Source organism: Notamacropus eugenii, chromosome 1 (genome assembly GCF_028372415.1).
Source record: "Notamacropus eugenii isolate mMacEug1 chromosome 1, mMacEug1.pri_v2, whole genome shotgun sequence".
Classification (NCBI taxonomy): Eukaryota; Metazoa; Chordata; class Mammalia; order Diprotodontia; family Macropodidae; genus Notamacropus; species Notamacropus eugenii.
Genome location: NC_092872.1, coordinates 44528471 through 44544163, shown reverse-complemented (window position 1 = coordinate 44544163; position 15693 = coordinate 44528471). Strand labels below are relative to the sequence as shown.

Sequence of the window (15693 nt, the reverse complement as noted above, 5' to 3'; positions counted from 1 at the left end):
TCTGTACTAGCAGGTCATCCTGGGTATTCTGGGGTTACACTGCCCCTTCCAGAAAGCCATCATTTAATGCAAAGAATTAAAAAAAGAGAAAAATCAGTTCAGCAAAACTAACCGATAAATCAACCAAGTTTTGTCTTTGTAGTTATGGACTTTACCGAGAAGTGAGGGAGGTTCATTCTTTTATCTCTTTCCAGAGTCCATTCTTGAGCATTATCATTCCAGAGCATTAGGTTTTAAATGTTTTGTTTCATTTAAAAAAAAATCATTGCACCCCTTAGGTATATTGTTTTTCTGATTCTTCTTATTTCATTTTGCATCAGTTGATATGTCTTCCCATATTTCTCTGAATTCATCATATTCATTTCTTATGACACAGAAATATTCCATTAAATCAATGTGTCACAGCTTATTTAGCCTTACCACAATTGATAGGTGTTTAATTTATTTCCGGTTCTTTACTACTATAAAATCAGTATTTTGGTGTATATGTTGTTCAGTTGTTTTCAGTCATTTCCAGCTCTTTGTGGCTCTATTTGGGGTTTTCTTGATAGAGTTACTTGGAGTGGTTTGCCATTTCCTTCTTCAGGTCCTTTTACAGATGAGGAAACTGAGGCAAACAGGGTTCAGTGACTTACCCAGGGTCACAAAGCTAGTGAAGTGTCTGAGACCAGATCTGTCCAACACTCTATCCATTGTGCTACCTAGATGCCTTTGATGTCTATAGGACATTTCTTTTAATCATTGACTTTTTTGAGGTATATGAATAGTATTTACCTCTCGGATCAAAGGGTATGAATATTTTAGCCACTTTCTTAGCAGCATTCTAAATTGCTTTTCAGAATGTTCAGACCAATTCACAGCTCCACCAACTGTGTTTTAGTGTGGAGGGATTGTGGAAAGACAGACACACTAATGCACTGTTGGTATAACTGTGAATTGTAGAAATGAAACTTAGTAACAGGAAATTGAAAATATAATGTTATCATGTTAGCATCTGAAACAGCTTGAGTCACTGCCATTTTTGGCAGACTCTGAATTTCTAATTCTCCCTACCTTCTATGCTATATCCTATATATTTGTTCTTGGGGGAAGGGGAGGAGTACAATGGGGAAGCAGATTCATCCAAAGCCTTTCCTTTGGTAGATGAGTGCTACCAAGAATTCTCAATCTTAAAGTTACAAAGGGAATGGGAAAAACCATCTCATCACATTTCAACTCATACCATTTCTTTCTCTTAAAACTCCAGTGAAATCCTAAGAAGCAGGCACATGGATCTGACTTCATGATATTTTAACAGGTTGGTCCCAGAGATGTCAGGGAGTCAGCTTTGCTAACTGTATTCCTGTAGAGAAGTAGGCACATGATACCAGCTAGCTGTTGGCTAACTTCCACCAATGAGCAGGTAAACCCAATAGAAGTGGCTGCTTACCCACCAGTCTTGGTTTCAGTTAAGCCCTGGAAGTCATCATCTCAACAAGCAACTTTGTAAGAAAAGTTCCCACTAAATGTCAATCAACAGCCCTCTAGGCAGGCAATCTAGCCTAGATTAAGCAGCAAAGAACACTGAGGTGGAGTCAGGAAGTCAAACCGCTGCTACTGTCTTAACCATCATCTCCCCTCTGACCATTATGGAGACAGTTCAAGAACCCTGGACCTAAGAATGCACTGGTTCTGCTTCTAGCCCAGGACCTCAAACATTATTGATGGGAGAAGAAATTTTAAAGAAGAAGCCCCATCTTCTTCAATACCACTTTTATCAGAAAAGCTTCCTTGTCAACTGCCATTGATGGGAAGGTCAGTCCAAGAGCCCTTGGAGTGTTATCACCCAGATTATCAGTCCTGTTTTCAGCCTAGGCCTTGCAGTCATTATTCCGTGAAGCAGCCAGAATGAAAATGTGGCCTGGCAACAGCTACTGAAGACCTAGAAAAGAAAGTTCTTACCTCCAAAATTCTAAAATGGTTCCACATCACAAACATAGACAATTTTATAAGTAGAAATAACCCTTTAGATGGCATATTCCCAAATCCTTTGTTGATGGATCCAAAGAACCACGGAACCCTTTCAAATGACTTGCAACTGAAATCTACATGGGTTGCCTCCCTCACTGAGTGTGAACTTCTTGAAAGCATGGACCATCTTACCTTTCTTACCTCCAGTGTTTGGCAAATAGTAAGACCTTAACAAATGATTTTCCATTCATTCAGCAAGAGAAATTGAATGTTTTAAAGAACCTCATGTCACCCTTTTAAATGTTCAGCCATTGCAAATCAATCTGGCAGAAACAGTATAGACCAACACCTCAAATGAACCTATGAAATTCCAAATGGATATGTGCCTTAGACATAAAGACTGACATCATGAAAATAGTGGAGCAAGGAACAATATGCATTTCAGATCTATAGATGGGGAAGAAGAATATATGATAAAAAAGGGGAGGATCACAAGAGGAATAGTTGGATGGTTTTGATTTTACAAATATATATTTATATGTAAGTATATATATATGCATATGAATTGCACAAAACCTCAAAGCAGCTAAAATTAGAAGTGAAGCAGGTAATTGGGAAAATTTCTTTTGCAACAAGTTTCTTTGATAAAGATCTCATTTCTAAGATAAATAAGGAACTGCTTCAAATGTATTAGAATAAAAGCCATTCCCTACTGATAAATATTTTTTAAAAATAGAACAGGCAGGTTTCAGAGGAAGAAATCAAAGATATCAATATCCATGAGAAAAAATGCCCCAAATAACTAATAATTGGAGAAATCTAATGCATAGTGAAATAAGCAGAACCAGGAGGACAACTTGCACAATTAGAGCAACACTGTAAGGACAAACAACTTGTAGGACTTAAGAACCCTTCTCATTGCAATGACCAGCCACAGTTCCTAAGATCCAGATCAACTTTGCTACACATCTCCTGACAGAGAGGTAATAGACTCAGTGTGCAGATGGAAACAAATCCTTTCCCCCCGCATATGACCAATGCAGGAATTTATTTTCCTTGACCTTGTATTTGTTACAATGGTTTTTCTTCCTTTTTCAATGGCAGGATCAGATGAGGAATGGGAGGGAGAGAAGGTAGAGCTTTATTGATTGAAAAAAATATATTTATTTTATAAAGGTTTAGTCAGAGAATATAATCAGTTTGACCTCCAACAATCATCCAGTGTAATCCCCATGTAGGCCTCCTTTCCATACTTTTGTCTCTCTTTGGCATTTACAACGTGGAAAATGCAAGGGAAGGCAATCAAACACGGAGAACATAACGGTTATTTCACAGAGGTTACGTTCCTTTTTTTCTAAATTTTTTGAAATCTGTTTTTTACTAAAATCTAGGTTATGTGTTGGACTATACCTGAGTTTTCCTTGTCTTGCTTATCACAAACTATAATATAGTAGTTAATTTCTCCAAGAACACCATTACTTTACTTTAAGAACACATTTTTCCTAATAGGTCAGAGTTCATCCCAGAAAGGCAACTTCCCTCAAAGTTTTGAAGAATGAAATTATAAAAAAATTCGAGACTTTCTCAGTTGATCTACTTTTGACCTACAGAGAGCTAAAGAACATATCTAGATAGCAGAAGCTTCCCATTACTACTCTAAAGTGTTTTTATGTCATTTTGGTGATCTATTTCTTATACACATTGTCTATTTCCTCCTTCTTGCTTTGTGGTCTGCACTATACACTGAATATAATGGCACTTGTTTTATCCAGTGATATCTGCTAAGCTTATATCCAAGTGCTATCTACTAAGCTTTTCCTCTCCAGTTCATGGATTCTCTAACATTAATACATCTGCTTAATATTCAATGCTATCTTTATTTATTGCACCTATTTCTTTAGAACAAGGTACACCATTCCAAAGCCATCCTTCAGACCCAAGTCATACCCCACCAAATTTCTGTGATATATCAATATATCAATATGTCAATTTTTATGTGTAATAGAAATACACTGATGAGGGAAGGATATTTTTTCCACAGCATTTTAGTGAAGCGAGCTAACTAAGATGAGGCATCCATATTAGATGTAAAAACACTACCATACATCATTGTAAACATAATCAAGGTCATCATCAATATATTGTCACCTTCACCATGTTTGTCAAAATTACAATCAGCAGTGTAAAAATCACAATAATACTTGCCATAATCCAATTCGTCCCAATTGTCAATCCTATCATTGTTAATATCAATGCTGGTAATAAATACTGAACATCTACCATAGGAACTCCCCTTTGGGGGAGACATGGAGTTTTAGAATTTGACTGTTTTTTCCTAGAGAAGCTACAGTCTCAAGGGAGTGATAGGACATATACATATAAAAATGAATATAAAGATAATTAATAATGACATTGTATAATGTCCACTTAGCTATGTTTTCTTTTTCTCCCTCTGCATTTTTCCACCCACATCTTGGCTCTCTAGAAAAGTCAGGAATACTCTTGAGGATCGCCTGGGTGACATAATGTGAAAGCAGTTGTCTAAAATCATTCTCATACTATGAATAGGAAAATTTTAAAAAAATAATCAGTTACCATGCTTTATAGAGAAGACACCAGAGGAGGACAGCCTATGAGACACAGCAGAACTTCAACTAGCTACCAACTAGAAGGACACTGAAAAATCCTTGAAAAATCAGTGAGTATCTAGATAAATCCATGTAGATGGTGAGACCTGAAGGTATCAAGCCTGGTTTGACCAAATACTGCTTTGCAAACAACCTTTGAGATCAAAATGCTTAGAGAGTGGGGTGTAGGTGCCAATATGACTATTGGATATTCCTGGAACATGCCTTTGGACATAGAGGAATGGATGAGGAAAATTGAGATTCATACTTTTCTAGAGTTTCAAAGTCATCATTGTTAATTTTATTTAACATGTAGTAAATAATACAATCTAGTATGAATGAATAATCTTTTTGGGTGAGCATGCAAAGTAGGAAAAGACCTTGAAATCCTTAGAGAATGAGGGCATGAACTAAGCTAGTTATGTATCAGAGCATGATAGAATCTTTGAAATTGAGCTTTGAAATGGCCATCTAGTCCAAATTACATCCAAAAGGAAACTACTATAACATATCTGATAAGTGGTTAACCACCCTTTGCAATATGGATCATATTTGGTTATATATTTTTAATTGAACAAATAAAACCAATGCCACAAAAAGTGGAAGGGAATCAATATGGTCCTTCAATATAGATAACAATGGGTTTAAATCATAACCTAAGATAAGAACTCTGGAAAGCAATAGGGGAGAAAATCAAAGCTATCAAAAGTCAGTATTTTCATGGTGGTATCAGGAGAGAGGTATTATAGCTCTAGTGTTCAGTGCTATCCAGGGGCTTGATCAGATAGGTCAATTCGTAGGCATGGCTTTTTCATTGTACATGTCTGATTAGTCAGTTAATGGTCAGCTCCGTTGTAGTCTTCTAGATTTACAGTGGTGTCAAACTCAAATACAATAGAGGAAGAGGGACATTAAACCATATAGAAGGATCTCTGCAAGATAAGTATTTACTTAGAAAAGCACATATTAACATTATCTATGTTCTATTATATATTTTTTTATTTTGTTAAATATCTTCCAGTTATACTTTAATCTTGGTTTGCTTTACTTGGCAGTTGTTGCACCAACAATGCATCCAGGCACCATATGTTTGATACCACTGATCCATTTATTAATGAATTAAAGAGCAATTCTGGTGTTACCTGTGTCGAAATGAAGCAGTTTCAGTAACATATGCTTGGTGCCATATGAATAGTGCAAATGAGTGCTTATGAGTTCAGGGATTATATGTGATAGAGTGGAAATAGCATTAGACTTAATGCCCAAAGAGTTGGTTGTGAATTTCAACTCTTGTCATTCTTACTTGTGTGGCTATGAACCAGTTGGGTCACTTCCCTAATCCTCTTCTTTAAGATTTGGATAACAATACTACACAGCCTACTTGCTGTGAGAAAATCGCTGTGTAAATCCCAAAGTTCTACATAAGTCAAAGAGCGTGGATTCAAATTGTGGCTCTGTTGCTTATTTCTATGTTCCTTTGAGTAAGTCTTTTGCTAAAATAATTTTTTATTGATTTATTTTTTTCTTTACATTTACAAATTTATCCTCACCTCTCCTGTCTCCAAGGGGGAGAGTTGATAAAACTAACCAAAATATTCAAAAAATCTGATGCCATATATGCTATGTTCCACATCTAATGCACCACCTCATAGATGTTCTTTGGGATCAAACTCAGCCATTATAATTTCACAGAATTAAGTATTTTTTTTATGTTTTTCCCGTTTATAACATTGTAGTGATTGTGTATGTTATTTTCCTGGCTCTTCCTTCTTAACTTTATATCAGTTTATGCAAGTCTTCACATACTTCTTTGTATAATTTCTATGTATTTTACGTGTTTATAATTTGTACATAATTTTTATATCACCTTCACATGCCCTAAACCATTCCCCATGCCACAGCTTGCTTAACTATTCCCCAGTCTATGGGCATCATTGTTTCCAGTCCATTGACACCACAACAAGTGCAGCTATAAATATTTTGGACTATATGGAGTCTTTTTATTTTATGCCTAGTAATAGGGTTTCTGAGTCAAAGGGTAGGAACATTTTAGTAACTCTCAGCACAATTCCATATTATTGACAACATCTTTTAATCTCTCTGGGCCCTATGTCCATCATCTGAAAAAATAAGAGGTGTTGGACTAGATGACCTCCAAGTTCCTTTCCAACCTTAAATTTAGAAATTTGAAATATGTTACCTTGATGTCTCTATGATTTTCTTGACGTAGTTAACCTTTAGTTTTGCAGATCCAGTTGCACAGACCCTGTCCATGACCTTTCATCCTGTGGTGCCATGCCTTTCCATTAATCTTCTTCAGGGCATCTCGACATTGAGGATAACAATGGAGCACATAGGTTATCTTTCATTTATCCATCCCTTGATCTCAGCTGACCCACCTACTTTTCCAGTCATACTTTTCTCTGATGATGTCCCAGGGTTAAATCTAATCACACAAGTCCCTTTATAAGTCCTTTATAAAGACTTGGTTTCAAAAAATGACCTATACAAGTACAAAATGTGGGAGGCATAATTATAAGATTTATAGCCAGAAGGGACCTTAGAGGTCATCAATACAAACCTCCCATTTTACAGATGAGAAAACTGGAGACCAGAGATATTAATTTGCTTTTCCAAGGGCACATAGCTAATATGTACCTGAGGCTGAACTTGAACTCAAGTCTTCCTTACATCAAATCTACAACTTTCTTTACTGTACTGCCCTGTCTCTATCTGTATGATTATATGATAACCCATTTCAAAGGCCACTTTCATCAGGAAGATGTCAACAAGCATTTATTAAGCACCTACTGTATACCAGGAACTGCATTAAAGTGCTGGGGATATGAAGGAAGGCAAAACAGTCCCTGCCCTTACAAAGTTTATGGTTTAATAGGGGAGGTAACATGCAAACATAACATGTACGAAGAAGATACATACACACACACACACACATGCACATTGGAGGTAATATTACAGGGAAGGTACTAGAATTAAGGGGATCAGGAAAGGCTTTTGTAAAAGGTGAGACTTTATCTCGACTTTAAGGAAGTTGGAGAATTCAGGAGATTAAGATGAGGAAGGAGAACACTGCAAGAATGGGGAAGGGGGGACAGCCAGTGAAAATGCTTGGGATCAGGGATGGAATATAATATGTGAGGAACATCAAAGAGACCAATGTCACTGGATTGAAGAGTAGGGGGAGGGTAGCAAGGTATAACGAGACTGGAAAGGTAGGAAGGGACCAGGTTATGAAGGGCATTAAAAGCCAAAGGGATTATTTTATATATGATCTTAGAAGTAAAAGGGAGACTTCTCTAGTCATTTTTATTTGCTATAACATTCCCTCTCCAGGCCAAGGAAAACACTTGATTTTTGTACTTTTCTAACATACTCCTGTGTTCTAATTATTTGTGCGTTTTTCTTATCTAGCATTGCCTTTTCTAGTATTGTTTCTAAATATTATCTCTCCCCCAAGTTTAGCATAGTTCTCTGGACACATGGATGCTTAATAAATGTTTTTAAAATGAAAATTAAGTGATTGAAGGAATGAGTATGAAAAAAAGATATGGAGACTTTAGCTAAATGCAAGTTCAATGAGATAACAATGTGACAAGAGAGAAAAAAAAGGCTGATATTAATCATATCCTGCATAGGAGGAGAAGTGATAGCCATTGTGTCCTGGTCAGCCCATGTCTAGTGTATTTTGTTCAGTTCTGGACACCACATTTGAGGAAGGACATAGATAAATCTTAGGCAACCCCAAAGGAGGGAAAGTGAACAAGGAAAAGAATGGAAATCATTCTATATGAAGGTCACTTGAAGGAGTTAGGATGTTATCCTGGAGAAAAGAAGACATAAGGGAGATATTTCAGCTATCAAGCATTGGTAGTGTTGTGCATAGAAGAGGGATTAAACTTATTTTACACGTTCCCAGAGGGCACAAAAACTGAATTCCTTCACCGAAGGAATTAATTTTATTTCTTATCTTTGTATCCCCAGTGCCTTGCACATAGTAGGTGCAGTACATTTTTATTGAATGAATGAATGAATGAGAAGCAATAGACAGAAGTTACTGAGGGAAGATTCTGTGTTATTACAAGAAAAAAATTTCATAACTATTAGAACTTACCCAAATGATCTTCCCAACAATGAAAATATCCAAGCAGAAAGTAGATTATTTTTCAGATCAGGATTGGACCAGGTGACCTTAGAGGACCTCCTCAACTCTCCAGTTCTGTGATTTTCTAATTCAAGGCTGATGAGCTTGGCTAACCTTGAGCCCTTACTAAATCAGGAAATGAAGTGAGTTCTTTCCAGAGCCCCCGACAGAGAGACAAATTTTCAAAGCTCCCCAACTGTAGGCTAGCCTGAAGCTGGGACACTAACTCTGTGTTTTTCCGAGGTGACAGCGGGTCCTGGTCAGCAATCCCATCACTTACGCTCTCATTTTGGCTTTCTTTGCTCAGTGGTATTTCAGGCTGGGTGCCCAGCACTCTCAGAATGGGCTCTCACAAACATTATGACAAATTACAAGCATCTCACTCCACTGAGTTCCTAGAATCCTTCCTTAGCAGGGGAGGGAGAACTCAAGGCTACAGAAGGAGCCTTTGAAGGCAGCAGGGCAAATCAACTGGCAAAGACTGAGGATAAACGGTAATAAAATGTGAAAGGCTGAGCTTCTGTCCTCTGAGATATATTATGCAGTTTATAAATAAAGTTCCATAGTTTAAGCCATATGTAGAAGGATGCAGTTTTTGGAGGCTTCCCAAAAGCTGACCTTGAAGGGAAGATATGAAATGTCTTTGAGAACAACTTCCAGATGTACATAAGAAAAACAGAACAGGACATGAGCGTATGTGCCTGGGATTTTATGAACCAATTTGGTGTCTTAAGATCTTAAGATGCTTATCTACTGCTAATGATGGCTTGTCTTCTTCACAACTTTCAGTCAAGGCTCCTTCCCTTTCCAGAAATGAATCCTCATCAGTGTAGACCCTCCTCTTACTTACTCATTACTTGACTGTGACTAGGTCTGGTGGGAAGAGAACTGGACTAAGATTGGGAGACTCAGGTTCTAATCCCAAACTTATCACTGACTCTTTGTATGTACTTGGGTGGGTTATTCCCACTTTGGGGGCCTCATTTTGTTCATCTTCTATACCAGAATGTTGGATAGGGTATGTCAGATCTTCTCTAGTTCTTCCCATGTTTGATGAAGCTTATGAATTCCCTTCAGGGAAATGTGACCCTAAGCACAACAGACTCTGTCATGTTGTGTGACCTTGGGCAGGTCATTTCCTGTGTTTGTTCCCTATTCTGTAATATATAAATCTTGAAGTCAATGATCTCTAATGTCTTTTTCTTGATAAAATTCTGTAGTAATAACTTCCTATTACTTTGACTCAGTGATTTTGTAAGTCAAATTCTCTCCCCTAAGAGTCCACGGTAAACGGAGAGTCTCTCCCCGCCCTTCCCCATGCACACACATGCTCATTTTCTCTCTCTATGTGTCTCTGTCTCTTGTTCTCTGTTTCTGTCTCTCTCTGTCTCTCTCTCTCTCCTTCCCTCTCTCCTCCCCCCACTAATCCAGTCTCTCTCATAGAAAGGCTATAATGTGCAATCTTTGTCCTCCAACTCAGGTCATCAAGTGAAGAAGCATTAATGGAGCTCCACAATATGTTCAGTGCTGTGCTACATACTATGAGGAATGCAACAGAAGGGTGAGAACGTATTCCCTGCTCTTGACAAACTTATTGAGGAGATATGAGTAATTTCAGTTCAATTCAACAAATACATAATGAGAATCATCTATATGCAAGGCTTTGTGCTAGAAGTTGAGGTTTGGGGTGGGTTTTTTGTGAGGGAGAAATCTAGATTTTTTATTTTATCTATATGGGAAGATCCCTTAATGTAGCTGTCTTGCTCATTTTGAATATATAATCTCAGAGAGTTTCCTGGGCTGGGGGGTGGGGGTGGGAAAGAGCTCTAAGAGGTTGTTACTTGTTCATGATCAGACAACTAGGATGCCATGGACTTAGACACAATTCTTCCTGCCTCTAATTCCATCCCTACATTTACAATGTGGTACTGCCTCTCAGACTAAAATTCATGGTAGGTTTTTTTGTTTTTTTTTCGAATCATCAACATCCTGAACTCATTTACTTACTTACTAGGTCATTTCATTGATCTGATTGGTTCACAAGGAACGATTAGAGAACGAGCATGACTAACACGTTTTTTCTGGCACTTTGCAAACCTTATTTCATTTGCTCATCATGTTATTTCTGTGAGACAGTTGGTACAATTAGTATTATCTCTCTTTTGGGTAGTGGAAAACATGCTGACTTTGAATTTGGGAGATGAAAGACGTCTCAGTGTTGCCACTTAAAGCTATGAACTCTTGGACAAATCACTTCTGAAAATTGGTATCCTAACCTATAAAAAAGGGAAAATAACAATTTTCCCTTTTGAAATTGTTTTTATTTTTAGTTCCAAATTCTCTCCTTCCCTCTGCTCCTCCTCTACCCATTGAGAAAGCAAGAAATGATAACCCATTATACTTGGGAAGTCATGCAGAACATACTTTTGCTATCCCTCCTATACCCTGGCCCACCCCTTGCCCCATAGGGATGGTATAAGGCAAGTGTTTTAGAGTCCTGTAGAGATAGGAGCTAACAAGGGAGGAAACTGAAGCTTAAGGGCTTAAATGACTAGACTAAGGTCACAACAGCTGGTGGAACTGGAACTTAAACATACATCTCTACTTATACTTCAGCAAAACATGGCAATGTTTTAGTCACTCTGTCTTGTGTATCAAGCACTTTTCTGGGCAGTGGTGGAGATAGCAAGGTAAATGAGACCTGGTCCCTGTCTTCATGGTGCTTATAGGCTACTAGGAGGATAGGACACATCTACAACTCATTCTAATACAAAATGGCATATAAATGTATTAGAGAAGTGCCAGTTAAGTCCTTTGCTAGGCCTGTGGGGGAATGGGGCATTATTGCCCTAGAGGAATCCAAGAAAATTTCATGAAGGGGGAATGTATGTGTGTGTGTATACACATGCATATGGTCCATATGTATATACGTATGTATATATAATTATATGTATACATATATACACATATCTATGCACATAAAAATTCTTTTACTTAAAGGATAGGTAGGATTTCATCAGGCAGAGATGAAAACAAAGGGCAAAAGCCATTTCAGATACAGGAAACTGTTAGCAAGGTCCTGGAGGTTAGGGTAGAATGTGTTGAGGGTAGAAGCAGAAGTCTAATTTGGTTGGAGAAGAATAATGTAAAGGAAAGCTGGAATGGTGGAACAGATATGGGGCTTGAACTGAGCCTTAGGTGATGGATATAGAATTTGGGGAAGCAAAGAATATGCAAAGGGCAACAGATGCACATATAGACATCTATACATGTATTCATATATATATACCTACACACATACATACATGTATATATAATATATAATACATATACATGATTGCACACACATATAGATAAATATATATGTGTTTGTATACATATACACATATGTGAGTATATCAATCTTTGTAGCATCCCTTGAGGTTGCCAAGGAGATGGTCTACTGGGCAGGATGGAAGTTGCCATAGCATTCCCTTCCTTGACTCTCTGGGAATTTGCCTGAACAATATGGTGATTGGGACAAAACTTTGACTGACTAGCTAGCTCTCTTCCCTTCTTTAAGGGAGAAGTAGAGCAGAAACCATACAGAGGAAACTGGACCCTGGGAAAAGCATACCCCCTGGCACAAGAATGGGTATATGCATACCCAGGCAAGCATGTGAAGGACCACTCCAGCATCTGGCAGCTGCACCAGGACCTCAGAGGAGCATCCCAGGGAATCATGATGGTGGGGCATGCCAACCATGCAATGTTACAGGACAGGGGCTCTGTGTTCAACAGACAAGTAACAGAGCAGATGCTGGATTTCTGGAACTGTTCAGATTGCTGAGACCAGAGCTGTTGAAATCTCCTTCCTGTCATCTCTTTCCTGAAGAGGTATGGCCCTTTGCAGAATCTCCATTTCTTAAGATTTTCTTTATTTTTGGGTTACATTTTTCTTCTCAATGTGCTTAACCCTTGTAGCACCACAATGTGTGATTTCACATATATGTGAAAGAAAAAGAGAGGTAGAGAGAAAGAGAGAGATAGAAAGAGAGAGACAGAGACAGAGACAGAGAGGGAGGGCCAATAAGGAGAGCTACAGGGGTCTATGGATCTTCAGAATGCACAGGAGAAATAGATTCTAAAACTGTACTATATAGTTTTCCAGAGAAATTCTCTGGATGAGGGCTTGTGAGCTGTAGAAAAATAATTTTTGATTTCTATGTTTTATAATTTCCTGGGGAAGGAGGGAAAAAGAGAGAGGAAGAAACAGATAGAGACAGATAGAGGAACAGAGAGAGGGAAGAAGGAAGAGAGAGAGAAAAGAGAGAGGGAGAACCAGAGACAAAGAGACAGAAGCAGAGACAAGAGATATAGAAACTTTGACCTGAATCTTTCTAGGCAAATATTTGTGTGTGTTGGGGGGATAGGGTAGGGATGGTGAGAGGGCAGTTAATTATGATTTTCTAGGACTTGTAGGGGAAGTAGGGGGAGTAGGGGGCACTGGACTGGAAATCAGGAAGACACTTCTTCCTGATTTAAAATCTGGTCTCAGACACTTACTAGTTGTGTGGCCCTGGGCAAGTCACTTAACCCTGTTTGCCTCAGTTGCCTCATCTGTAAAATGAGTTGGGAAGGAAATGGTAAATTACTGCATTATCTTTGCCAAGAAGACCCCAAATGAGGTCACAGAGTCAAATATGACTGAAATGACTGAACAAGGCCTCATTCCACATAACTCTTATCTGTGCTTTACCATAAATTCAGGATTATAATGGAATTTTCTTGTTAGTGTCCCAAAGGGCAATGGACAGATGCGTGGAAGGCAAAAGTAGCATGGGCACAAATGGGATATAATATTTCTTTTTTCTTTTTAAAATTAATTTATTTTTACTTTTGAACATTCAATTCCATGAGCTTTTGAGTTTTAAATTTTTTCCCCCTTCCTCTCCTCCCCCCCTCCCCAAGACAGCATGTAATCTGATATAAGCTCTGCATATGTATTCATGTTAAACATATCTTCACATTAGTCATGTTGTAAAGAACTGTAACCAATGAAATGAACCTCAAGAAAGAAGAAACCAAACAAAACAAAAAAGAAAGGGCAAATAGTCTGCTTCGATCTGTGTTCTGACTCCACAGTTCTTTCTCTGGATGTGGATGGCATTTTCCATCATTAGCCTTTTGAAGTTATCTTAGAACCTTGCATTGCTGAGAAGAGCTAAGTCTATCAAAGTCAGTCATTGTACACTGTGGCTCTGACTGTGTGCAATGTTCTGGTTCTGCTCCCTTCACGCAGCATCAGTTCATGTAAGTCTTTCCAGGTTTTGCTGAAGTCCTCCTGCTCATCATTTCTTGTAGTGCAATAATATTCCATTACCTTCACATACCGCAATTGTTCCACCATTCTCCAATTGATGGACATCCCCTCAATTTCCAATTCTTTGGCCACCACAAAAATAGCTGCTATAAATATTTTTTGTACATGTGGATACTTTTCCCACTTGTATGATCTCTTTGGGATATAGCCCTAGAAGTAGTATTGCTGGGTGAAAGGTATGCACATTTTTATTGGGCATAGTTCCAAATTGCTCTCCAAAGTGACTGGATCAGTTCACGACTCTACCAACAATGCATTAATGTTCCGATTTTCCCACATCTTCTCCAGCATTTATAATTTTCCTCTTTTGTCATGTTAGCCAATCTGACAGGTGTGATGTGGTACCTAAAAGTTGTCTTGATGTGCATTTCTCTAATCAATAGTGATTTAGAGCATTTTCTCATATGACCATAGATACTTTAATTTTTTCCTCTGAAAACTGCTTATTCACACTCTTTGACCATTTGGGATATAATATTTCTAAGGACAAACTATGTATGAGAAGTGGCATAAGGAATATAGCTGAAAAAATACATTATGGGAAACAGGAGGAGAGTCAGCCATATAGCAAGAACAAGGGGTAACAGAAGGACACCCAAGTACTACAGTGGTGCCCATGAAATGCATGAATTATAGATTTATAGCTGGGACAAACCCCCTCAATTTATAAATTAGGAAACTGAGTCTGAGAAATATTCAGTGACTTGCCAAAGGCCACGTAGCTAGTAAGGGACAAAATAAGGATTTGAACCTTTAACTCAAGTCCAGTGTCCTTTCCATAGCAACAAACTCTTAGCACCCTGGCGATGCCTGCTGGGTGGGTTCACTGGTGGATGAACATGAGTAAGAATCACAGGCAGGGTGAGAGAAGGTGTGGATGACTTATCATTTGTAGTTGTCCTTCTTTCATTCTCAAAGAGGAGCAATGACATCATGAGGGTTCTGTCTTGACTTGTGCATGAATTGGATAAGTGAGGCAGAGGGACATAAAATCATCAGCCTCACTCTGTCTTCCAGAGTCACTGAAGTCCAGTGGTGAGATAAATGTCTGGCAATGATGAACAAAAGCCCAGGATGCAGAGGGTGACCTTGGCCTTTCTAAATTAGGTTCTTTCCCAGATTTCAGTTTGTCTGAGGCTGCACCTATTCAATGACAATGGGTTAGTTAAGAGGCAGGACAAAAGATGGCTCAATTCTCCATCACAAAGATGTTGTCAATCTGTATGTTCATCCTTCATTGCCAAAGAAGACCATGCCATCAGAGAAATGATGACATGACTTGTACTTGAGTTTGTTTTGAGTGAGGGAGGGCTGGGCAGGTCACCAGCCTCACTTCTCCTCCAGAGCCATCTAAATCCACTGAATCCAGTGACCAGATATTCATCAGGATGACTGGAGATGACCCAGGATGAGACAATTGGGGTTACATGACTTGCCCAAGATCACACAGCTAGTGCGTGTCACGTGTCTGAGGTAAGATTTGAACTCAGGTCCTCCTGACTCCTGCACTGGTGCTCTATCCACTGCACCAAGTCATTTGTACCAATGGAGAGAATATTAGGAAAATAAAAAATAGTTTGATGCGATCACAA

At 38.4% G+C, this 15693-nt stretch overlaps 1 long non-coding RNA gene across 1 annotated transcript in view; it reads left to right on the top strand.

The window, feature by feature from the left end:
- Positions 1–4396: 4396 nt before the first annotated feature.
- The window catches only part of LOC140497204 (uncharacterized), a 39541-nt gene continuing 28244 nt past the window's right edge, over positions 4397–15693 (top strand). The window contains exons 1-3 of the long non-coding RNA XR_011964570.1: positions 4397–4648; positions 10220–10300; positions 12302–12615. This is a non-coding gene — a long non-coding RNA (uncharacterized lncRNA). The remainder of the gene's footprint in view (positions 4649–10219; positions 10301–12301; positions 12616–15693) is intronic.